At 40.2% G+C, this 25487-nt stretch overlaps 1 long non-coding RNA gene across 1 annotated transcript; it reads right to left on the bottom strand.

Moving 5' to 3' along the window:
- Positions 1-646: 646 nt before the first annotated feature.
- Positions 647-24264, bottom strand: LOC131833083 (uncharacterized). Its single transcript, XR_009354309.1, has 3 exons — positions 24136-24264; positions 3179-5982; positions 647-1692 (listed from the first exon to the last, which is right to left on the bottom strand). It is a non-coding gene; the product is annotated as an uncharacterized LOC131833083 (long non-coding RNA).
- Positions 24265-25487: the final 1223 nt, after the last annotated feature.

The following is a 25487-nucleotide window of genomic DNA, read 5'->3' as shown; positions in this document are numbered from 1 at the left end:
TTTCTACTCACTAAGTAAAGTTGAAACTTACTTGGGCCCAACCAAGTTTCTCTAGACCTATTTTCTTTTTAACCTCCAACATCTAACCTATCACACTGTTCAGCAACTCATTTTACTTATCTGTCTCTTTCTGCAAACTTCTCTAAGCCCAAGTAGGGATTGTTCCATTTCTGAATATCCCAGGTCCTGGCACACAGAAGGGGTCCAGGAAATGGTGTGGACGAAAGGCAAGGGTCGGGGGGAGGTTCAGGATTGTGAGGGCCAAACAGGAAGTATTTTATTAGTTGTAAAATGGTACAAAATGTTCATTTTGTTCTTTTGTTTTCCCCTTGTTCAACATCAACAGCATCCCCTCAACAGTATCCTTCCCCTTTTCCCTCAGAGCCAAGAAAGAATTGTGGTACAGGAGAAAAGAAATCATGGAAGGTGTCTATGAAACGAAAAAGTGAAAAGTTGCAAATTTCCATAGACTCTACTTATTATTAAAGAAGTTAGGCTCCTCAAGATCAGGGACAATTATCTTAGCTATTTTTGCATCTTCATAGCACCTAAGAGCTCCAAAAATTTTGACCATTGTTTTTGAATTTTGCATTAAATTTAATAGAATTTATACCAAAACCTTAATATTATGCTGTTTTCTACAACCCCTAAAACAAGATGCAGAATTAAGGACCAACTAACACTAAACAAGCAAACCAACCAAAAACAGTGTTGTTTTTTTATTATTTTGTAACTCAGAGGCTATGAACATAGAAGGAGAATGTGAGTGTGTGTGTGTATGTGTGTGTGTGTAAACATGACTGCCTTCTAAGGAAAGAATTGAGAACATGGACATTATGGCAAATATGTTACCTGAAAAGCTTTTATTTCTAAGGGAAATTTTTTTTTCAAGAAAACCTTTAAGTACCCTTTGAAAGAGTAAAAGTTTTTGAAGGATTTGGGGAGAACCTCTTATGGTAGCCAAATCTTATGACTTGAGTGGGCAAGAGCATGGTCCATGCTACTAGCTTTGAGTAAGGGAAATTTAGATTCTAGAGATATGCACAAGGCTTGAGCAGCAGACTCAAGTGAGAGAGAGTCAGAAGGGTAATGCCACTTGTCAAGGTCCACGAGGCAGGCTATGCAGACTTTACCTTGCAAGGCTGTACTATTCAGGTGAGGTCTTCCCTGCTGGGATTCCCTGAAGACCCTGGCAACCACAAGATGGAAAGAAGCACTGGCTTCTGTGGGATGAAGGAGGCTCAGATGTCAGTTTCTGTGGCCTCTCTGTGGCTAAGGAAGTACAAGTGAAAAGTGGTGGGGTGGGGCAACCCAAGAAGCACACTCAGAGAGGGGAGTCCCTTGAGTGAGGCAGCACTAGCAAGCCTGGGCTGTCTACTATCCCTACCACTCCTGTGATGGCCAATCATTCATTCAGTCTTTAACCAGTGCTGCATTGTAGTTTCTCCTCATGCCTGTTGAATGTATTGCTTTCGTCTTCTGACTGCAGAAACATTCAAGAGAACACTTGAGCTGGAATGTTAGCAAGTTTGGCTGTTCTTCTTCTTCTGACAGGGTCACAGTAACTATCACCACAGAATCATGACAGCATTTTCTGACACGAATCCTTTTTCTCTCTAAGTATACAAAATCATTTTAAATTAAGAGGTTGAGGAAAACTCTGAAGAGTTGCCATGGTTTAAATAAAATTTGCTGAAAAAAAAATAGAAGAAACCATCTTAATTTAACATACAAAGAGCTATATTTCAGTTCTATCCAATTAGCAGTGTTCAATATTATTAAAATCTGTTGACAAAAAAGCAACAGATGCTCCATTTTCCTTGATGCTAATTAATGAAGTTTTTACCTCTAAAAAATTTGGAGAAACCGGATCTTTTATAATCAAATAGCTCTCGCCTACACAAAATCTACGTCTGGAAAAACATGTAAGTGTGTCAATATTCAAAGAAGGATAATTATCCTTTGAGTTCTCTAGATCTTCATTTCTCTTTCTTAGTGTTCCAACTCAAAACATGTACCAATTCCCATTGAGACAAATAGTAACAATAATTGCACGGTGGAAATTATTAGCTATCTCTGGCTGACTCTTTTATGATCGGGATGGCTCATTGGCAATGCTATAAAATTAGAAGATTGTTATAATTCTAACAAGAAACTTCATTAATTTTCAACCTATAGAGAGTAGTTTGGGAGAATGTTCCTTTTTTTAACTTTATGATTTAGAAAAAAAAAATCTCAAAAACATACAAACTAGAATAATACGGTGAAGGCCTGATTACCCATTTCCCAGGTTCAACAATAATCAACTGTCAGACATTTTTCATTTATAACTCCACACACTTCCCTGTCCCCATATTAGTTTCCTTCATACAGAAAGTATTTTAGTATGGATCACTAAATGGAAGGATCCTTTATTTAAACACAAGCAAAACAGCTCCAGTACATTTTTTCAACTTCTTAAGGTCAGTATAGAAATTTTTGTGATCATCCCATTTTTTTTTTTAATTTGTTTTCCTTGAGTCAGGAACCAAATGAAGTTGATATCTTGCATTTAGTTGTAATAAACGATTCTAAAATCTTCCTGGTTTACAATCACCACTATTTATTTCTTGCTCAGGTTACACCAGGACTAAACTGGGCTTGGCTGTACTCAAGCGCATGTGCCGTCCAGTCCTGCGGCCCTGGTTGCAGGAGCACCAGCTCTCTGGTGGCACGGTTCTCAGGTTAGAGAGAGCGTCAGGAGACACAACCAAACCAGGGAATTGCTCCAGAGGCTTCTGCTTATACAGAATATATGTCACTTGTACTTCCATTTTGGTGCCTAGAGGAAGGCAATGACCAAACCCTAATTCTATGTGGGTTTCAAGCCAATGCCAAAGTCTTTTGTTCTGCAGAAGGTGGGGCAGTGAGGTTTCCATCACTAATGTTTCTGCAGCCCATTGAAAGTTGTGTATGACCTAGTAAATGATGGTAACGTAGAACAAAAGGTCAAAGCATCCTGATTCATTTACACTGGTAAAGACCCATCTCCACCAACCCCTCAAAGCCCATCATTTTAAAACTGAAGTGTCAAAACCAGGATTCCAAGGTCTTGGTCCCCCAGTACCTAATACATGATAAAGAAGAGCCTCGGCCACAAGATGCCCTTGCACAGGGATCAGGTACCTGGCCTCCTTACCTGGAGTCATTGCTCCTGCAGCTCCAGTGGATGCTGGTAAATGCCATGAAAAGAAAAAGTAGCTTCTGGGGGAACATACTGAATTAAACCAAGCTCACAGTTTTCTTGGTCACAGGTCTTGAGACACTGATCTGTACTGGGCACATAAGCCTCAAAGATGGGCATACACAGGAGACAAATATACTGGATCCCCAAATATACTGGATCATAGAATTCTGTTTTCAGAGCATCTGATGAAGTAGCGTCCTAAGGAAAGTCTTTGGGAAAGTCCAGTTTTCCCAGCAAATGATGATTTCTGAAGTACCTTGGGTTCGAACTTTCTGGAATGTGCCATTAATTCCACCCCTGACCTGGCTGCATCATCTGGCTTCTTTTCAAAGAATCTTAATGTCTGAGTCGTGCTCCGATTTAAGATGCTGATTTAATTGGCAAGTATGAGCCCCAGGGCATAGGCCTTGTATAAAAAAAAGCTCCTCCAGGTTATTCTCATTGAGCCTGTTTTTGAGAATCCTGACCAGAAGAAAATGTACATTTCTTCTTCATTTGCTTCATGCTGCTGATATGACTGGTGATCTGTTTATTTTATCCTCTCTGGGGGTCCTGTGTCCACACATCAGAAGATTGCTTTTATGTACTTTGAGTAATTACTCAAACCAAACCACTGAAAACCACCTCAAACAGCTAAAAACAGGCCAATCATCAGAATTACCTTAGGGCAGTTTGACAAATGCATGTTCCTTGGCTTCACCTACAAACATGCTGATTCAGGGGTGGTGGGATACCAGGAAATCTGTTTTTTCAGAGTTCTTCAGGCAATTCTCATGACCGGCCAACTTTGGGAACCATAGGCCTACTCGATGCAATTCCATCCTCCTCTCCTGGGATGACTCTACTGCTGTCAAGTCCCCAAGTGAAAGCATTGCACTTTGAACTCACAGACTCTATCTGCATAAATATGACATTTTAATAATTCTAAGGAATATTCTCTTCCCGAGCAATATTGTGTCAGTAATAAACATTCATGACTGGTACTACATGATAACCATATAAAGTCCAAGTCCCCATATTTTGGCAAATTTAAGGGGGGAAAAAAAAAAGACAGTGTAAAAAGTGCCATAATTTCCATCATCTTTTTCCTGCTAATAGTTACATAGATGTTAAACTCGTCCTGAGTCAGAAGAGATTGACTCGGGGAACTAAATTATTTGGGAGATTTATAGGCCCAAGCCATAAGAAAGTAATAGACATAACACCAACAATTATGGTATCATAAATAACAGTTATGCCAATGATAGAAATAAACAGATCACCAGTCATATCAGCTCAAGTCCATAAGAACATTTAAAATATTTAATTCGGAATAGGGGATGAGGTCAGGAAGGGCTTTCCCAGCAACTTGACTTTGAGATGAGTTCTTAGCATGTGCAGGAATTAGCTTTATGGGAAGGAAAGGCCCAGCACTACGAATACCTCAGGTACAAAGGTTTGGAGGAAAGGAAAGATAATAGCACAGTTAAGGAGCGGGTAGAGCTTCACCATTCTATGTTTTGATCTTGTCACCCATGAAAGGGAATGAAAATGGTAGCTACCAGATTAGGGCATCATGAAGACTAAATTATGTACTTAAACGCAGAATGCTTAATGCCTGTCCCGCGCTAAGTGCTGCATTCCTATTAGCTAGTGCTATCTGTTATTTGCTCAGTATGATCTTAGAACGAGTCGGGAAAGATGCAACGATCCAATCTGAACATCATTTTTAAGAAAGTCTCTAATCAAAAACCTCAGAGCATAATGCTAGGAAAAAGAAAACAATCTATGCAGCTGGGAGCACTATTTAGTACTATTTAGCACTAAACGGAGGCAAGGAGGTGCGGTCTGTACAGTTTTTAAAAAATTGAACTTTTATTTTTGGTCACAGAATGGCATGTTTGTGTTAGAGCTCAGGTCCGATTCATGGTCAGAAGATGACATCTGATGTGCCTCTGATCTCCTCTGCCTAAAGAATGTGTACAGCTGGGTGTTTTCCTTTCCGATCGGGGGAGGGCAGGGGGAGGAGGGGAAGAGACCAGAGCTCTGTGCGTGCAGGCAGCAATTATACTCTGAAACCCAGAGCCTGACAGTCGCTGCTCCTGGGCAATCCACACTGCTTCCTGCCGCTGGCTGCTTAATGCCGCAGAGGTGATGGAACCTGAAGGGAGCGGGCGAACAGGTGGTAATTATGACTGACACAAGGACGGCCTGTGCAGACATGTAACCACGGAACAAAACACCGCAGTTAGCTAACAAGAGATCGGTGGAAGGTTTTTTGCTGGCACTGTGTCTCCTGTCTGACACTTCTGGAATTGGAGGCAGGGAGGGGAGGCATTGTAAGCCTGGGTATTCAGAGGTATAATAGGCCAGCTGAGCTGAAGGGAGAACGCTTAACATTTGTTCCTTTAGCTGTGATTATATCAGCCCCTGTTTTCATGTTGATTGTCCACAGTGCTCTGTGCTGGCAATTTTCCCTTTTGAAAATGTGTCCTCTGGACGCTTTCTTTGATACAGTACAGCTTTCTCACACTCAGCCTTCTGAGCAATTTTCAGATTGTTCATAGATTTCCTGATATGGCGGTTCATAATGTATACAAAAGAGATTTTTATAACATAGACTGTTTTCTTCTCCCTGTGCCTTGAGGGTTCCATGGAAATACTTTGTCCCTTTTAGAAGATAAGGAAGAGAAAAAGTGGGGCATGCTCCTGATTGGCTCCTCCATTGGTTCCTGCAAAGTTAGTGGGCATCACCTAAAGGAAAGTAACACCCCTGTCTAGGGGAAAAAAAAAAAAAAAAAGTCACAAATTCTATAATGTCCAGAGTGCTGTTGAGGCAGACTTTACCAGATTCCATCCCCATACTAAGTTTCCTTCCCCAAATTTTTGGCCATGCCCTCCCCGGTCCTAATTCATACGATTCAGCCAATTCTAAGCCTTCAGTTTTTGGCCTTGAAGTTGACTGAATTTCTGACGACATTCCAAGGTCCTGTTGCAGCACCCCACGTGCTGGTTGGTGATGAAAATAATTCCTGTTTCTTCTTTAAAGAACTAGATTTAGTCTTTTTCTACATGACCCCGTGACATCAAACAGATGTTTGGGGAGAGAATGAAGATATCTTTAGGTGTGAGTAATAATTTATTAACCCCTTTACATTCTTTTTGACCTGCTCCAAGAATAATCCATTAAAATGCTACCTGAAATAATTAGCATGTTTTTTTGGAAAAGTGTGAATATATTTTAGTATAAAATTGGAATAATTTATATACTATTATAAAATATAATATAATAAATATAATACTCTTCCAATTCAATTTGGAACTTTCTGATCTGTGGGCATATAACATTACAACAATTTTCTTTTTAAAGGCATATGTTGACAGCTCTTTGTGGGACAGTGGTGATAAAGGAGGTCATGCTGATCCATGAGGATTGACAAGGAGTTTTAAGGCCATCCAAATTCAACCTCAATTTCTTTTTTTTGTAAGATTTTATTTTATTTTATGACAGAGAGAGATCACAAGTAGGCAGAGAGGCAGGCAGAGAGAGAGAGGGAAGCAGGCTCCCCACTGAGCAGAGAGCCCAATGCGGGACTCGATCCCAGGACCCTGAGATCATGACCTGAGCCGAAGGCAGAGGCTCAACCTCAATTTCTTACCTTGAACTACAAGCACCAAAATAGTTGATTTCTGCAAAACAGCTTTTGAATTATTTTTTCTTTAGGTTCCCAGGGACAGTGCCTCCCAAAATCTCCTTGCTAACCCTTTGGGGGTAGGTAGGATCTTCCCCTTACCACCCACCAACTCTCAGATTGCCTGCAACTCTTGTCTTTACTACTTTGCTTTATTCTCTCTCAATCAACTTCACTATCAACCTTCTATCACTAGTGTAAAGATAGCCCCCAATATTCCAACTTAAACCTGACATACAGACTGGTCTTTAATAACATATGGTCCCTTTCATCTTAGATAAACATGTTTCAGAAAAGTTCTCAGTGTCCCAATTACCACTCCTAACTGAAAGTAGTTGTGTTGCTTCAACCATATTCTCCCAACCATTCACATTGTCTTTGATTCCTTCTGTTATTTGAGTCTTTTTTTCTTATACTTACTACATTGGAGATTTTTGGTGTGGAGGAAACAGGAATGGAGACCAACCCTGGTACACTAAGACTGAAGCCCAAATAAAGTAAATTATCAGAGAAGGCCCAGTCTTCAAGGCCCCAGAGCTTGTGACAGGACTGAAACTCTCACTCACCCTTGTGACAAACATTCCTAGAACACAGACAGTGGTCCAGGAGCTGTCCTAGGTGCTCTGAAGACAAACAGGAATAGGAATCCCTGATGCTTTAGTGCTAAGGGGCTAGTTCCCGAGATAAGTCATAAAATAAAATAAGAACAATTTTTATAAGTGCAGTGATGGAGCAGACAAGGGTTTATTATGGGAGCTCTGTGGAAGGACATCTGATTGTGGGACAAGGAAAACGATAGACCATGAGAGAGGAGGGAATTCTCTGGTCTCCCTCCTCTGACCTGTCCCCTATACCACTGCTGAGCGAATCTTTGTAGTTCAGTACAATTAGTGTGACATCCCCAACACTCCTTAGAGACACGTAACTTAGGTCAAGCCAGGGGATCTGCAAAATTTAACCCCTTTACTTTTATTGTATCTTTATTTGGGGATGACTTGAAATTACATTTTATAAAATATTTTATTGAAGTACCACTCTCCAGGATGCTAACAGAAGCCAACTTTGTATTTTCTCTTACCTTCCTTTCAAATAACCTCCCTGGGCTCCCACCTTCCTGGCCCTGAATGGAATTTCCATTCTTCCTTGAGGTCAAATAACCCCTTCAGATGGTCTGGGCAGGAAGCCTCTCAGTCTCCAGATTGACTCCCTCTGTTGGGCCCTTGTCTTGCCTGGAGACAGGCCCTCTGTTCTGCCTGAGGGTTGTGCTTCTTGCCGGGCACTTGGGCATCCCTTTCTCTGCCAGCTCCAGCAAGCATGCACCTTTACAGTGTGTGTATTCCCCCAAAGTCCAGAAGACATAGTAAACTGCCTCCTTGCTTCTCTTAAAGCTCCCTTCTTTAGTTGCTTTCAATGAAGGAGAAACATGTCCTCCTCACGGCTCGGGGTACAACACACTGACCACTGTTCCTAAGCAGTCCTCACAACACAGCCCTTTGTAATGACTGAAGGTGAATGGCTGATGCTGACAGGATCCTGGCACACAGTAGAAGTAGGCATGCACATAGCTTTAGAGTGGGAGATACCTGACATCCACCAAGTCCTCCACTTTTGACACCTCAGCTGAATGAATCCAAAAGACTTGGGGACAAGCACCCCATTATATAGGGAGGCAATCTAATCTCACCAGAAGGGACCTAGAGGACTTAGACAGAAAGTGCCTTATTTTCACCAGTATTTGGGGTGCCTTGAGGTGGGACAAAATCATGCTGAAGACAACTAAAATTCCTTTTCCCTACCAAAATCACTGCCACCACCACCAAGCAGCACTTGGCACATACTCAAATTCAGTTCCATAACTCACCCGATGAGAATAAGACTCTATAACAAAATTTGGGGAGCAAATTATTTTGCCTGATTCTGAGTTTACCTAATTCAACCAGACCTAACTATCTAATCTATTTCCTACTTTTTCCATAATCTGAAGTCTTCTTCTCTCTCTCTTTTTTTTTTTTTTTTTACCCAAATCTGGTATAAATTGGCCAAATGTTTATACTAGTATCATTCAAAATTCTTACCTCTCTGTCATGTCCTCATATTTATAATGAAGGCTGGTTACCAGTAAGTTAATAAAGAATGGGTAAAATGCCTTTTTATGAACCAGTAGTCACCAAATTTCAGGAACTCGTGTCATGAATTTGAACAAGGTTTACTGGAGTTTATTAGATCCAGGTACTGAAAAATAGATGTTGCAAGAAAGAACAGTTGACCTTTGAACAACATTGGATTTAGGAGTGCTGATCCCCCCAGCACAGTCTAAAATCCATGTATAACTTTTGACTCCCCAAAGCCTCAACTATGGATAGCCTACTGTAACCCAGAAGACTTACTGATAAATACACAATTAATACATATTTTGTATGTTATATGTTTTATACGTTATATTCTTACAATGAAACAATCTATGAAGAAAAGAAAAATGTTATTAAGAAAACCATAAGGAAAATAAAATACGTTTAGAGTACTATACTGAATTTATGGAAAATCAACCACATATAAGTGGAGTGTGCTGTTCAAACCTGTGTTGTTCAAATGTTAACTCTATTTCAGAATTAAGGTTCTCAGCAGTGGGATTCCAAGGTCACACTTAGGTCCTCTACAGTAAGAATAACAAATAATTAGTTTAATTAGGAGATCTACTTAATACTATTAATGTTAAAGAAGAAATTGAGGACAATTGAGATCAGCGAGAGACCCAAATTCCTATTTTGTTTTGTTTGATGATTTTTGAAGTACATGAAAAGTGAGCCAGGAGAGACCCTATAAGTAAAACATTGGAAAGCAATTGTAATTCTTAGCCTCAAACAGACATCTCCTCCACATAAAACTAGGAAGGATAGAGTAAGGTGGCATATGTAAGGGCTTAAGTCACTTCAGGTCTGAGATTCAAATCACATATTAAATATACTAAATCCCATATGATTAAAAAAACACAAAAGACTTTTGGTCACACATTTCACTTCAGGAAAGCTCCTAGTAAATCTATGTGAGAGAGTGGAGGACAGTTGCCCACTCCTGAGTGCCAGAGCTGCCCCTGGATGCCACCCCACCCGCCCGCCCCGCCTCAAGCCATCACAACCCCTGGGCACACCATGCTGGTGATGATCCCATGCTCCTGCCAAAAGGCGGCTCGCAAGTTCTAAGAAAAGAAATTTAAAGTATGTAAGTCAGAGCTAGAAAAGTTTCTCAGACGTCAAATGGACATCTCTTTCAACTTGGAGAATCAAATATAAGGGATGACGCAGAGGGAGTTCCCGTTAAGACAGAAAAGTGAGAGGAAATGACCTGTGTTTAATCATCTTGATTTGATGACTCCCCTGCTACCCCACCCCCACCCAAAATACTTGGAATATTATCTAGATCCTCTGTGAAAAAGTAGCCACCGACTGTATTAATTAAATTTGGTTTCAGTTTTCTTTAAAAGTGAGGAATTGTACTCAGTTGAACAAGTCGAAAAGGAAGAGCGGACCTGCAGTTCCAGCTGAAGGAACTTTGCATTATCAGTAAATAAGACAAGGCAGGCAAGATGGTACCACAGGAAGAGCAGGTCTTGGAATTTGTCACTTCATCTGTCACTTAGGATCTGCTCTTGATTCAGTACAACAGAAACTGGCTAACAAACTTGATGTTGTCACATTTCCACTACACCTTCTGCAAAATAGCAGTAAGATCTGCTTTGCAGGATTATATGAAGTAAATAAAACAATCTTTTGGAAAGTGCCTTAGATGTAGTGGCATTCATGTTAGTTTCTCTTTTCCCTTTGCCGAGTGACTTAGTCCATTCAGGCTACTATAACAAACGACCATAAACCGGGTGCCTTCTAAAAACAAATGTCTCAAGGCAGATGTCCATGGTCGTGACACCAGCATGACAGAGTTCTGATGAAGGCCCCCTCCACCTCTCCAGGGCTGCACAGGGCCAACCTCCCGTTGTGTCCTCACGTGGTGAAGTTGGGACAGAGCTCCCTAAAGCCTCTTTTATAAGGATACTAATCCCATTTGTAAGACTTCACCCTCATAACCTAAGCACCTCCAAAAGTCCCCTCCTCCTAATATCACCGTCTTTGGGGGTTAAGATTTCAACACATGAATTTGTAGGGGGGCACACTCAGACCATAGCACCAAGGAAACATGTGGCTGGATTCTGCATATGTAAGTCAATCTTACCTTCAGTTCGGCCTCCATCTGTCCCAGGAATTCTTGATCTGGCTGCACATTAGAATTACTTGGAGCAGATTTTTTTAAATGCTGGTGCCTACCTTTGACCCCAGACCAACTAACTAAGATTCTCTGGGAATGGGCCTGAGGCAATGGTATATTTTTAAAGTTCCTCCAACTGCTTCTGATGTGCAACCGGTGTTGAGAATCACTATTGACTTCTTTGAGCTGTTTCTTAGCAATGTAATTTATTAGAATATTCATTCTTCACTTTCCAATATAGTAGTCAGTAGCTACCTGTGGCTATTGGACACTTGGAATGTGGTTTAGTCTGAAATCAAATGTGCTGTAAGCATAAAGAAAACAACAGATTTGGAAGACTTGATATGAAAAGAAGAATGTAAAATATATCATTAATCATTTTTATATTGACTGTATGTTGAAATGATAATATCTTGGCTACTTTAGATTAAAATAAAATATATTTCTACCATTTATTTCACCTGTTCCTTTTACTTTCTTATGAGAGTACTAGAACATTTTAAATTCCCTATGTTTCTCATATTATGTTTCTGTTAGTGAACATGGCTCTAGATCAGTGCTTTTTATAAGAGGATCCCTAAATCAGAAATGCCAGCATCAACTCGTAGTTTGTTAGAAATGCAGATTCTTAGGCCTGACAACAGACCTACCATATCTGAGACTCTGTGAGGCCCAACCATGTACTTTAGCAAGGCTTTCAGGTGATTTGAGAACCACTGCCCTAGACGATGGTCAAATCATACATTCCTTTGCATCGGAGTTTCCTTATTGTCTTCCAAGCGGTCTATAATTTGGGAAAAAATACCAAGTGACACTTCTCAGGGACTTTCTGTGTGAACGTAAAGACAAGAGTTCATTAAACCTAAGAGCAGCAGCTTCTTTATGGATACAAGGAAAATCCTTATTGAATTAAAAAATTAAAGATATACAGTGGTATTTTAAATTTTAGATTCTTGGGGCACCTGGGTGGCTCAGTTGGTTAAGCATCTGCCTTTGGCTCAGGTCATGATCTCAGAGTCCTGGGATTGAGTTCCGCTCAGCACAGAGCCTGCTTCTCTCTCTCCCTCTGCCTGCTACTCCCCTTGCTTATTCTCTCTCTCTCTGTCTCTCAGATAAATAAATAAAATCTTGAAAAAAAAAACTGGATTCTTGACATTCTTGAATCTCTTCATATTTTTTATATTACCTAAAAATTTATTGAGAACCTGTTAACTATCAAGTTTAATATAGAAGACCACCTAAAACACAGAACATGAAATTTGTAGGGCCCCAGACATAATCGTCAAAAAGGTGTGGATGGTTTCTGTTCAGGAGATGATGCCCCCAGCCTCTGACATATTTACTTGCCCCTTGATCTGTATATTCATGCTCATAAACTCTCCTAGGTTTTTCCAGTGTTCAATCTCATCTGTCAGCCCTTTTGTCGAGTCTTCTCCAAAAAGAAAAAGAAAATAATTCAAGGTCAAACAACTCCCTAACCACCAGTAGTTTAACTTAATTTATCTGAAAGGAGTTTTGAATTCTCAAAAATAAGCCTAAATTGGAAGGTAGCAAATTAAACTTTGACATTCAGTGAAACTAAGAGCTGTGTCCTTCTAAACTGAAAGAACAGGTGTTCCGAACATATCTGGAAGCTCTCAGGGGTCACAGGCAGTCAACAGGCAGTAAGAACCAGGCACTCTGCCCAGCCCGCGGGGGGATGAGCCTCCTGTCCCCCAGGCACACCAGTGGGAATGGAAGCAGCTGGACTTGACTATTCGTGGAGGTGGAGGGCATGACAGACCCAAAGGGAAATTTCCCAAATGAAAGGAGACAAGGGATAGAGCTCACTCGTCCATAATTTTGTACAGATCATAGTGCCTGGAATATTTCACCATGCAAATTAATAGTACGAGAACAATAAATATGCGGGTTTGGTTTTATATGATTAAACAAAGCATAAAAGTGGCAGAAACAGACCTACTGGAAAACTAATGCCATGGTAATGGCTAGGAAATCTTAATCCAATGGCTATCTGTTAAAAGCTATGGGAGTTGTAATTACAGAAAGATAGTGGGTTGTGAAAATTCAACCACACAACACCAAAAAAAAACTCATGTTTCACCTGAGTGAAATGAAAATGCAAACACTATCTATGCTAACTCTAAAATACTATTAATGTTACTCTGGTTCTTTTAAAGATTTTTCTAGAATTTTAGCCAGGCACTATCGAGTAAGAGTTAAAAATCAGGCTCTTGAACCAGCTGTGAGATCCTGTTCCGCCACTTGCAAGCTTTAGGATCTTTAAGAAGCTAACTTCTCTAACAGTTTTCTCTCTTATAAAATGCCAGGCATTCTGTGGAGCTGCTAATAGAATTATAACAGATCGGCATTTTAAATGTTTAATATATTACTGAGAGCATAAGAAGCACTCAATAAATGGTAGATCTTACTTTAAAACTATTGCCAACATCAGTACAATCCCTATTGTCATTTCCAAAATGCATAAACTCACACATATCAAGAAGGGAATCAATATTTTTTAAATGTCTATTGCAAGAAATGTACCATGTTGATAATTATTTTACCCTTAACAACATATCTAAAAATAGGTGTTACTCTCTTCCTTTTACTGGTGGGAAAATAAGGCCCAAGAATGTTAAACAATTTGCCCAAGATCACACAGGGAGAATGGAAGAGAGACAGAAATTTCTACCCAAATCTAGCTCGCCCTAAAAATCTCTTCTTTTCACTCTTTTCACTGTATTGTGTAGTCTACTTGGAATCCTTATCATTGAGCAGTAAAAAAAATAGCTACTATAGCTTTTTGCAGGGAGGGGATATTTTTTTATTTTTATAGATAGAAAATTAAATTCTAACCAGAATGAACAGAAGTGCTATTCATGTGAGAACTAGTGAGGTTTTTTTAGCTTTTATTTGGGCCATCTGACACATAGGGCCCTTGAACTCTGGGCTAATATTGGGTTTTATCCAATGGCAACAGGAAACCCGGTTCTCAAGAGAGCTGGTACATCAGAACAGATGCCCAGTTGCATATATGTTTAATTTTAACAAATAGTTTTTCATAACTATAGGATTTTCTATATTTATTAAAAAAATCTGGCACATGAGAAAATATCAAATTGTGCTATTCCACCTCCATATGTGCCAGTTATCTATAAATATAGAAATGCAATAATTATCGCTGAAACTGTTACTTGTTAGATTTTTGAAAACAGATAAATTATGAATACGAATTTGAAAAATAGTTAAAGGAGTTAAGAAATGGATAAGGATCCAGAATCACTGACTTTCTAAATCAGAAAGGACCCTGGAAGCCACCTAGTCCAACAGCCAGAGGAGGTGTTTGAGTGTGCTCTACCATGTGGTTTTCAAGCCTCTGCTCAAACACCTGCAGGGACAGCAAGCTCACTACCTGTGTGGGCTCCCACTGGCTTTTGGATCACCCAATTTGTTGAAAATTCCTTCCTTATGTTTATGCGAAGTCTATTAATACTAATGCTGCTGTGAATGAAGCCACACTACATGTCAGGCACGATATTAGCAGTGTTAGGTTCATTACATCACAGAATCTTTAACACGTGTGATGAGATGCTCATATGTTCCCATGAGACACATTAATCAAGGCACCAAACATGACAAGTCTCATGAGTGGCCTGGTCTGTCAGGTTCTTCAGACTGCTCTTTCCATTGCATAGGAAGGCTTGCAGGTCCCAGGTGGTGCTGGTACCAGACTACCTCCCTAGGGTAGCACAGGGCAAGTTCAGTCCTGTTTCCACAGGACATCTCCTCAGGTACATTACTGACATTCATTATGTCTCCACAGACATCCTCTTCTCTGGGTTCAATATCCCTGATCCTTAATTTTGTGCACATAATAAAACTTTGTGTTTCTTCACCTTTCTGGGAACTCTCCTATGGATACATTCTAAACTGTCAATTTTCCTTTTCAACCAGATGACCAGCAAGAATGAACTGAGAAGTGAAAAACAGACACCCATCATGTCCTCGACTCCAGATACCCTAGTTCCATCATGGCAAACTTCAAGCTTTTCTAACAAGCCCCTATTACCATCAACTTCTATCATCCTTAGAGTCAACAAAACCCCTGAGTCTTTCTTGTTTTGGACCCTTCATTAACACCACCTTTCATGCTGGAAAATTTTCTCACTATGTGATTCCCATGGCAGGCAGATGCTTTATATACATTCCCCTACCTGGCTACGGCATTTGACCTAAAGTGGTCCTTCAAAGTGGACCTTTAGGCCTTTAGTGGCCTAAAGAGTCCTTCAAAAGAATTTATTTAACTGGGGCAAGATAATTATTTTATTTCTATTGACTCAACTAGAAACATGTGAGTCTGAGAGCTGTTCAAGGCCAGAGTTCTTTCCTCATAGAGAAAACAAACAAACAAAAAAATTCACGAGGAGAATCAGAAATAAGACAACTTGATAAAGTCCTAACAGCACTCAAGTTCCAAGCCCTCATTGTTTGCTTGTAAGAGCCAAAACCTCCCTCTGTGGTGTCCATGAAAGTGATGTTTCCATCCCTTGCAACTGACTAATTCACTACCTACCGTGTCTCTGCTTGAAGAGTTAGTTGGCTTTTGGGATCTATATGCTGATACCTGCATCTCTTTAATATTCTTAAATTCAGATCATGCTTCCAGCTTATAAAATTCTTTGGACTCCTAATATTGTTATCCCTTCTAGCTTCATGTCATCTACAAACTTGATCATTTAGCTAGCAGACCTCTCACCCAAGTATTTTACAAGAAGTGTAGAGCAGGGTAAAATCATACCATGATCCTGAGGTCAGCTAAGAGAATCACCTGTCAAAATTGAATTAGTCTATCACTCAGCAATATCCCCACGGCTTAGCTGTTCAGTTAGTAAAGAACTGAGTTCAAGTGTTGCGGTTCTAGAGTGAATTTATAGTGCCAACTCCCAGCACCCCAAAACAACCTTTCTTCTCTATGATTCAGCATTCCCATCACTGAAGTACCTTCCAGGACTGCAAAGCATAACAGAAACAAATAGCAATGTAATTTACAAAAATCACTCATTGGGTTGAATAGCAAGACACAAGGGAAAATCCAAGACTTGGAGAGATCTAGTTCTCATTTTACAGATGAAGAATCCAGGGTCAAGAGACCTGGGTCTTGTCATTCAGGTTGCTAAGTATTTAAGTTCTTTTTTTTATTAAATAATGAATATGAAGAATTAAAATGCTTTTCAGCATCTATTGAAACAATCATGGTTTTCCTTACTCAGGTATGTGTCTTTTTCAATATAAGAAAATAATTCCTCTTAAAGCTAGAACGTGGCTGACCTTGATGACAGATTATCTGGGAGCGGGGAAAGGATGCTGAAAGTGGAAAGACAGTAAAAGTATGAGGAATAACCAAAGATAAACGTAGACTTTTCAAAACTGCATGGTGTCAGCTTTCCCTGGGCTTTGCCCCTATGCACAACAAAATAGTGAACAATGAACAATCATTGTGGTCTCATAAGCTTGAATATAAATCACTCCAATTCCTTTGGATGAATATAGATATGATCACACCTACTTTACAGGGCTGGTGTGAGGCACAAATGGCTACACTGTGTAAAGAATACTGCCCAACTGTGGGTACGTAGTAGTTTCTCAATAAATTTAGGTGCCCTTCCCTCCCACTTTATGTCTTCTTCTGACAACATGTAAAAAGGCATAAAAATTTCACCTTCACTTTGGAGAAGTAGGAACAATACAATTCAAGTTTCTGAATGGCTAAACAAAATGTGGTATTTACAGAGACTAGACTATTATTCAATCACAGAAAGGAAATTCTTCCACATGCTCCGGCATGGATGAATCTTGATGACATTATGCTCAGTGAAATGAGTCAGTCACATAAGGACAAATACGGTGTGACTCTACTTCCACGAGGTACTAGAGTAGTCAAATAATAAATAAATAAATAATAAAGGCAGAGAACAGAAGGGTGCTTGCCAAGGGCTGGAGGATGGGAGGAAGGGGATGTTTAATAGGTACAAAGTTTCAGTTTGAGAAGATGAAAATATTCTGGAGAGGTGTTGGTTACACAACAGTGTGAATATTCTTCATGCCACTGAATTGTAGACTTAAAAATGCTTAAGTTGGTGAATTCTATGTTATGCATATTTTACTTAAAAAAAAAAAAAAAACCTTACCACTTTATTTTATTTCAAAGAGCTTATTTATTTATTTGAAAGAAACACAGAGAGAGCAGGGAGAGGCCAGAAAGAGGGAAAGTCTTAGGCAGACTCTGCACGGAGCGCAGAACCCCACACAGGTCTGGATCTCATGACTCTGAATCCATGACCTAAACCAAAACCGAGAGTTAGACGCTTAACCAACTGTACACTCAGGTACCCCAAAAATCTTACCACCTAAAAAAATTAAGTTTGTGGATTTTTCTGAGTGTCAACATTTTTTAAAATATTATTATACAATGGATTATTTGTTTCAGGGGTACAGGTCTGTGATTCATCAGTCTTACACAATTCACAGCACTACCATACACATACCCTCCCCGATGTCCATCATCTAGCCTCCCCATCCACCTACCCCCTCTGCTCCAGCAGCCGTCTATTTCCTGAGATTAAGAGTCTCTTGTGGTTTGTCTCCCTCTCTGTTTTCATCTTGTTTCATTTTTCCTCTCTTCCTCTATGATCCTCTGCCTTCTTTCTTAAATTCCACATATCAGTAAGATCATGTGATAATTGTCCTTCTCTGATTGACTTATTTTGCTTAGATTAATACACTCTAGCTCCATCCACACTGTTGTAAATGGCAAGTTTTTTTTTTTTATGACTGCCCCAATTTCAAATTAAAAATGTAACCTGAGGATTTCTAAGTATTATATCCCTCATCTAAAAGAGTGCACAGTCAGCTTCATTGGGGTCTTGTGGCAAAAATACCTTTTGGCTGGAAGACTAGAGCATGAGTGCAGAATCAGGGTCCACTGTGAAGAGGGGGTGAGCACCCATGTCCAAGAATCTGCAGCTGACAATAGCCTACAGAGCCGCTGCTGTTCTGAGTTCAGCAGTGCTAATCCTTGTGGCTCTAGAAACTTCTACTGACTCCTCTCTTCTCAGTGTTGATTCTGAGGCTGAGAGATAGTAAAAACATCAAGACTCATCTTTTGTATTTTCTCATTCAACACATTCTAGTTTCGGGATTGTAATAATATTTATCATCATCATAAAAAAAGCACGTCAGCTAACATCTTAGTATTAAGGAAAAAAACCTTACTGGTAAAATCCTGATCCATGTGGCTCATGGTAATCACTAGCTCCTCTGAACTCTTAGCACCTAACTGTCTGCACTATTCAATTGACATTTGTCATTTGGGCTTTATGACATATCTTTTTTTTTGTTATTTTGTATTGTCATCTATCACCGACTCAGATTCAGTAGATTCTCTAACAAAATTTGACATCATCATTGCCTTGGGGTTGATTGTGCATCCCTTGGCTATAGAAGAAAAACACATACAGACCTTTTCTGTTATTGTTCAGCATATTTTCTCTGGATTTGCTGTCTAAATCCGTGTGATCTAAAATTGCCACTTAATATTTGAGACCTCCATCCTCTCTCTCCAAACTGCTGCCAGAATTATCTATTTGAAATGCAAATCCTGTCATGTAGCTTCTATGCTTAAAATCATCCCATTCATCCATTTCCTTAATACATATTTTTTGAGCAATGACAAAGTGGAACATAGCCAGGCCCTGACTTGGTTTTTGGGGATACGCAGATGAGAAGACATATTCCTGGCCTCAAGGAGCTCAGGGTCTTGTCAAGAGACTGCAGTATAATGTGGGTGCTAACAGCAAGAGTAGAGGGCACCACAAGACAAAAAGAGACATGAGGTGTGGGGGTTTAGGAATGGTTGTGCAGAAAATGCACCTTCCCACTGATTAATACTTGATACGGGGATCTCCATTTCCCCTTCGGTTCTCCTTGCTTCCTTTAGACTTCAGTACTAGAAGGCTGAAATTAGGTATAACCATCAAGGTCAGCAAGAGAGAACCATGGAGAGAGCACTTTTGAGATAACTGACAGTCCACGATAAGATATTTTCAATATACATTAGACAAAGAACTCTGAGAATATACACAGCATTACTATATCCATAAGGAAAGCCCAAGCAACCCAATTTTTTCAAAGTGAACAAAACTTTTGGACAGATACTTTGTAAATGAAATATCCAAATGACCATTAAGCACAAGAAATAATGCTCAGTGCAAGATGGTATTTTCATCAGGAAAATGCAAAATAAAACCACAATAAGATATCACTACATGCTCACCAGGACGGCTAAAATTTTAGATGACTGAAAATACTAAGTATTGGTTTAAAAAAAAAAAAAAGGTAGAACATCTGAATCCCCCCTCCATTGCTGATGGATTTAATAATTATTATGAAAATGTTTTGGCAACGTACAAGACTGGTATAAGAATATTTATTGCAGTTTTTCTCATAAGAGCTAAGACTTGGAAACATTTCAAATGACCATCCACAGTAGAATGGGTAAATATGATTTAGTTATATTCATATAATGGACTAGTAAGTAGCAATAAAAAAGAATAAAATTATGTTTCAAGCAGCATCATGGTGAATCTCACCAATATAATGTTGAATATAAAGTGAAATACAAAAGGTAATCTATGCAGATAAACAAAATAATGGTAAGCTTCTGGGGATATTTACTAGGAAAAAGCATGATGAAGTTTTCTGGAATGCTGGCAGTATTCTATAAGTTGATTTAGATATGTGTATAGGAGGGATTTCATCAAGTTGCACCCTTATTATTTGTATATTCTATTGTGTATATATATTGTGCCTTAATAAGATTTCCTTGTTTAAATCATTGTTACCTTTGAGCTTTGGGTATCTTAGTGGGACTACCCTCCAGCTGTCAGGGGCTCCACATCTGGTCCAGTGCCAGACCTGCAATTGGAGGCCCCTCTGTCCGTAATAAGATAGAAGAATTTATACCAAATACCCAAATCTGGGAATCCAAATTATTTTCTATATATGCATCGAGAATTTAAGCTGTTCTAAGGGATCGCATAGCTTTTGTGATCTTCCTTCCATGGTCATAGAAGAAGCTACAAGCTATTAAGGACCATCATCAATGGACAGCTTTTTGCCTGATCCAAGCAAACTTGTAAGGAGAATTTTGATCAGGAGGGTTTCTTCCCAATAAACTTAAAGAATGCTCTTCTCTGTTCCACATTGTTCCCTTGAATATATAAAATATTGGGCATCAAGTCAGGGGACACGGCCCAGATTTTCTCTTATAGGGGAATTCTGCTGCCAAATGTAGTTGGGCAAAAGTTTGTTACAGGAATTCCAGCTCTCTGACCAGCAGAGGTTGAATGGTCTCCATCTTCTTAATTGAATGAGAAAATATCTGTAAATCTCAAATGCTGCAGCAGTGTCTCCAAGAATGGTTCCTCACTTAAAAGTAGTCATTATTGATTGGGCTGTGTCAATTCCAGTGCCTTCCAGAGCGGATACAATTAGAACAAGAAAAGCTGAGGACACAGTTTTTTGGTGACATTACTGCCTCACAGGACTTTCTCGTCTGCATCGACTGAGTCAGTAGAAGATAAAAGCATCGAGTTCAAAAGATCTGAAAGCATCCAGACTGAAACACCACAGGAGAATTAAATAAGGCTCCGTGTGTCCCATTAGGAAGTGCCTTCTAGTTGAGAGCAGAGCCACCCCTCCCTCCTCCATCCGCACTGTCTTTCCCCCTCTCCACCTCTCTTCCCAGCCCCAATGGAGCAGCAAGTATCCCTTATGACAGACGTCTGCTCTCCATAGATCTTAAACACATCTTCAAATTGGGGTCCAGACAAAAATACTAAAGAGAGAAAAGAATTGTGTTACCGATCATTGCCTATTTTATCCTTGCTTACATTTCCTTCCTGTCTGGGAGACAGAAAGATCTCTGCATTCCTAGAACCAGAAAGACTCCAACATCCATCCCCCTCCTTAGGTGAACCTCCCATAGATGGATACTGGCTTCCAATTCAAAACCTGAGATCCTGATGTGAATTTAACCCAGGTATATTTTCATCATTATTAGACTACCATAGTAAAAAGAAGGAGGAGAAATCTTGGGGTAGTTTTGCCAACTCTAAGAACAGTACAATGGGCTTTGTTTGTCATTGTGTCACCATATGCCTCCTATTCTTGATTTTTCTCTTTACTGGTCCAGGGCTCCTTCTTTTTTTAGGTACCTCCAAATAATGTATGGAGTGCTTCAAGCTGGCCCAAGTAAACATTGCTAATGCTTTTATTATACAAAGGTAATAGCTTAAGATGTGATATTTAAGAGAGATCAGGGGGACACCCATGGTTTTACCACCAAATACTTTCCTACTATTCCGTTCTCTGGGTTTCATGAAACAGGCACTCAGAAGATCAACCAGCCATCTGATGAGACCAGTGGTACCACCCACTGACAGAGTCCCTCTCTGATTCATAGTATCTTAGGTGAAGTCTGAATTATCAGTCTCGACCAGAAGGCAAAATGAATTTGGACTAAAACGACATGAATAATACATACCGTACCAAGAAAATAACAGAGCTGAGCCTTGATGCAGAATTCCAGAGCTATAATTTCTAGGATATGCAAGGGAAGTGGCATGAATAGATCAAGGCACACAGAGATAACACTGAAGCATCTACCAACTCTGTACTAGCCCCGCAGTCAGGCTGTCCAAGGCCTTCTGGTCCTACTGCAAAGCTGACCAACACATCTGTTCATACAAGGCTTTGAAGTTATTATTTTGTAATTTGTTTTCTGTAATTACAGAATTGATAGAGGTTCTCAAGATATGTCGGGATGGGAATTATCAGTTTGCATCTGCCTGGTTTTGAATTTTCCAGGGGAAAGGGAAGAAGGCAGAAGTGACCAGCTTGGAAACTATTTTCTGACCTGCTGAAAAGTCTTCTCTGCTTCAGCAAGACCGTTGCATGCCAAGTGCCATGCCGGATTCTGGAGATAATGACTTCACTTTCTGATAGCTTGAACTTGAAATATCAGAAGACAACTGGAAATACTAGAGGGGGAGTTCCTGCATGAGGTCAGTCCTGGAAGTATGATCTTAAAATCACCATGGGAAAGACAATGTTGAAAACACAGAAGTAAATAATACTGCCCTGAGAGAGCTTGTAAAATGAAGAGAGAAGGGGTACCAAAGGGAGAGTCGACGTGTAAGGAGAGGATAAAGGGAAAGGAGCCAGCAAGAAGAAAATGAATGTATGTCAAAGACATGGGAGCAAAATCAGGAGGAAAGAGCTTCAAGGAGGGAAACTAAGTATTAGTATCAAGCTGTAGGGAGACCAGGTAAAAGGAAGATGAAAGCAGATGATCCAATTTGATCTGACAATTAAAGACTGATCACTGCTGACAATTTCTACAGAAAAGTCTGGAGTGGGATGGTCAGGGGCAGAATCAAATCATGTTGATGAGTCAAGTATAGGTCAAGAAATAGAGGCATTTGTTTTAAAGGGAGTTTGAAAAGGATAATAGCTGAGGGAGACACAGAAGTTTTTGTAGATTTTTTTTTTTCCTAAGATGAAGGAGATCTAAGTATGTTTGTAGCCAGAGGGGGTAGGAGCCAGTGTAGAGAAAGAGTAATCGAAGATTTAAGAAAAAGAGGGAATAATTCATGTAGCAGAGACTTTGGGGAAACAAAAAGAGTTAGGATCAAGAGTCCACAAGTGCCTGGGTTAGCCTGCAAAAAAGTGAAGTAAGGAAGGGAAAAATAAAAAAACCAAGTAGGTAAACCAGAGAGCAAGGGGTAGACAGAATTCTTCCAGAAAGGTTCATTCAGGTTGTTGGGGCAGGGGTATGGGGGGGACAAAGCAAGGAGAGAGCTGACAGGCTCCATGGCTGTTCTCCCCAGTGAGGAGGGAGAAGGAGAGGATAAGGGAGGGAAGGCACAAAGAGGAGCCCGTAATCTGAAAGCAGCAGGCTGAGATGATTTCAGGGGTAAAAGTGTGATATATTTCTGGACGTAGTCATGGCAAACACCAGCAGGTTCAGTAATCCTATGGGAAATGCAGAGCCAGATAGACAAGGAGGGTGGGAAATCAAATGCTTTAAATCAAGATTTGGAAACAAGTATGAAATTCACTGGACATGACCATAGTGAGAAGCACACCGCATGGCCCAGTCTTATTTCTCCAAATGAGGATCAACACCGATGTTAACCTGGAGAAATGTCAGAGGTGGGCTTGGAGGGTTGAACGCAATAACGTCACAATAAGGGTCAGACCTCCCCACTCACCCTACCGGTCCCGGGCCTCCAATACCCCTTTGCAGGTGTGTATTTGAAACACGAAGTGCATTTTCTGTCTTTCCTCTTCATTTTGTTTTTAATCCCGTTTTAATATTTTTTTTTCTCATTTAAGAATGTTTTTATATAACTTCTCATTTACTATCACTCTGCAAAGCCTTACACTCGAGGTTGGTTGCTGAGAATTAGCAAACTGGGGGAGAAAAAAGAAAAGATAGGACAGGAAAAAGTCCTGTGACCTCAGGTCTCCCAACCTCAATCCATCCTAAATCCAGATACATATCCTTTCCCCGGAATTGGCTTCCCCTCCCCAACTCAAGGATGAGGAACACCAACCGTCAATCATCCATCCATCATGATTTCATTGGAAGATATTTTTCCTCTCATCCATTCTCACCATCTTTGTCCTCCGTGTTTTAACTCACCTATCATGCCCATGACCTCCCTTTCAGGAAATGAAAAGTCATGCAGAAGCTTTGGGATGACTCTGCTGAGCTTCAAAATGAATAATCCCGCCAATCACCCCAATAATTATTTGAGATGCCAACGGGCTCAAGAAACTGGGACTGGGTAGGGGAAACTGGCTCTCCTTCCTCCCCACAAACCCACCAGACCACGGCTAAATCATTTCACTCACCCCCAGGGTGTCACCAACGCGGGGAGTGGCCCCCGAAAGACCCGCTCTGACAAGGCAACCGCAAGCCCTCCAGCCCAGGCGTTCCTCAGGCAGGAGCTGACATCGCATCTCCCGGACTCGCACGTTTTCCTCTGCGGGGCTGTCAATCGAGCGCCTTTTGTGACAACTAAATTTACTGGAAAAAAAAAATCAAAATTATTTCAGCGGCAGCCAGCTTCTGAAATTTTCCAAATGTACGTTTTTAGCTCTCTATTTCCCTTAAGCCATATGATGTCATTTGCCTCTCAATCCCCGAGTGCCAAAAATTCTGCTTTCATATCTTTGAAATTTGCCAAACTATAAAAACCTCAGATCTCAGTTTGGGTTTTTATAACCCCCCTACACCCAAAAATGCAAAAATTACTTTCTCTACTTTTCCAAGTAAGAATATCAATGACAAAAAAAAAAAAATTCACAGTCACAAATCCATGAACTCTTACAATGTTCCCCCATTTGGGCTAATGGGCTGTCTTAATTTTATTCAGAATTTTCATTTCAATAGCTTGTCAACTGCTATTCCAGGATATACCTAAACTCCTGAAGGTCTGGACTTGACAGGTAACGGAGAGACTGATTTTCAAATGCAGTACTTTGCTTTAGGATGTATTCATTAGTGATTTTTGAAGTTAGTACATTTTCCCACTGATATGGAAGTTTCGTAGGTTCTTGTTATATATTTACTGAAGCTTTTTAGTTGACCTAAAAGAGAGGGAGAAAAAAAAAAAAAAGGCCTTCATTCTACTTCCCTTTCTAATTACAGTCCCATTTCCTTAGCAAGTCCTTGAAAAAAGAATTCCCCAAGTCTCTAATCATCTCTCTAGTTGTAATCTCCATAATTGTGTCCCTTCCAGATTCCTTCCTGGCACAGCCCAGAGAATGATTTGCTCCATGTGGTTAAAAATCTTTTATTTGATGCCAGTTAGGACTTGTTTTCACGGCTTGCCTTCTTGGGCCTTAATGCTACACTGATGCGACTGATCACTACAGGCTTTTGACACCCGCCCTTGTGCTATTACCTTATTGTAGGGGCAAACTAAAGCCTGCCCACCAGGAGTAAGTCTCTGGGGTCCCATCAGGCTACAACCTCCTCCCCATTTTTCTTTTACCTACGTCGTAGATCCGTTCAATGTAAAAGTATCATGAAGAGAACTATTTCTCCCCTAACACCAGCTCAAATAGAAAATCAGGGTTCACGGATTTTAATACATTCTTAAATGAGTGATTCCCAAACTCAGGCAGCTGTGCTCCCCAACCCTTCTCCAAGGGACATTTGGCAAAGTCTAGAGACATATTCATCACAACTGGGGGAGGGC

Source organism: Mustela lutreola, chromosome 6 (genome assembly GCF_030435805.1).
Source record: "Mustela lutreola isolate mMusLut2 chromosome 6, mMusLut2.pri, whole genome shotgun sequence".
NCBI lineage: Eukaryota > Metazoa > Chordata > Mammalia > Carnivora > Mustelidae > Mustela > Mustela lutreola.
This window is presented reverse-complemented; position numbering and strand designations above follow the sequence as displayed.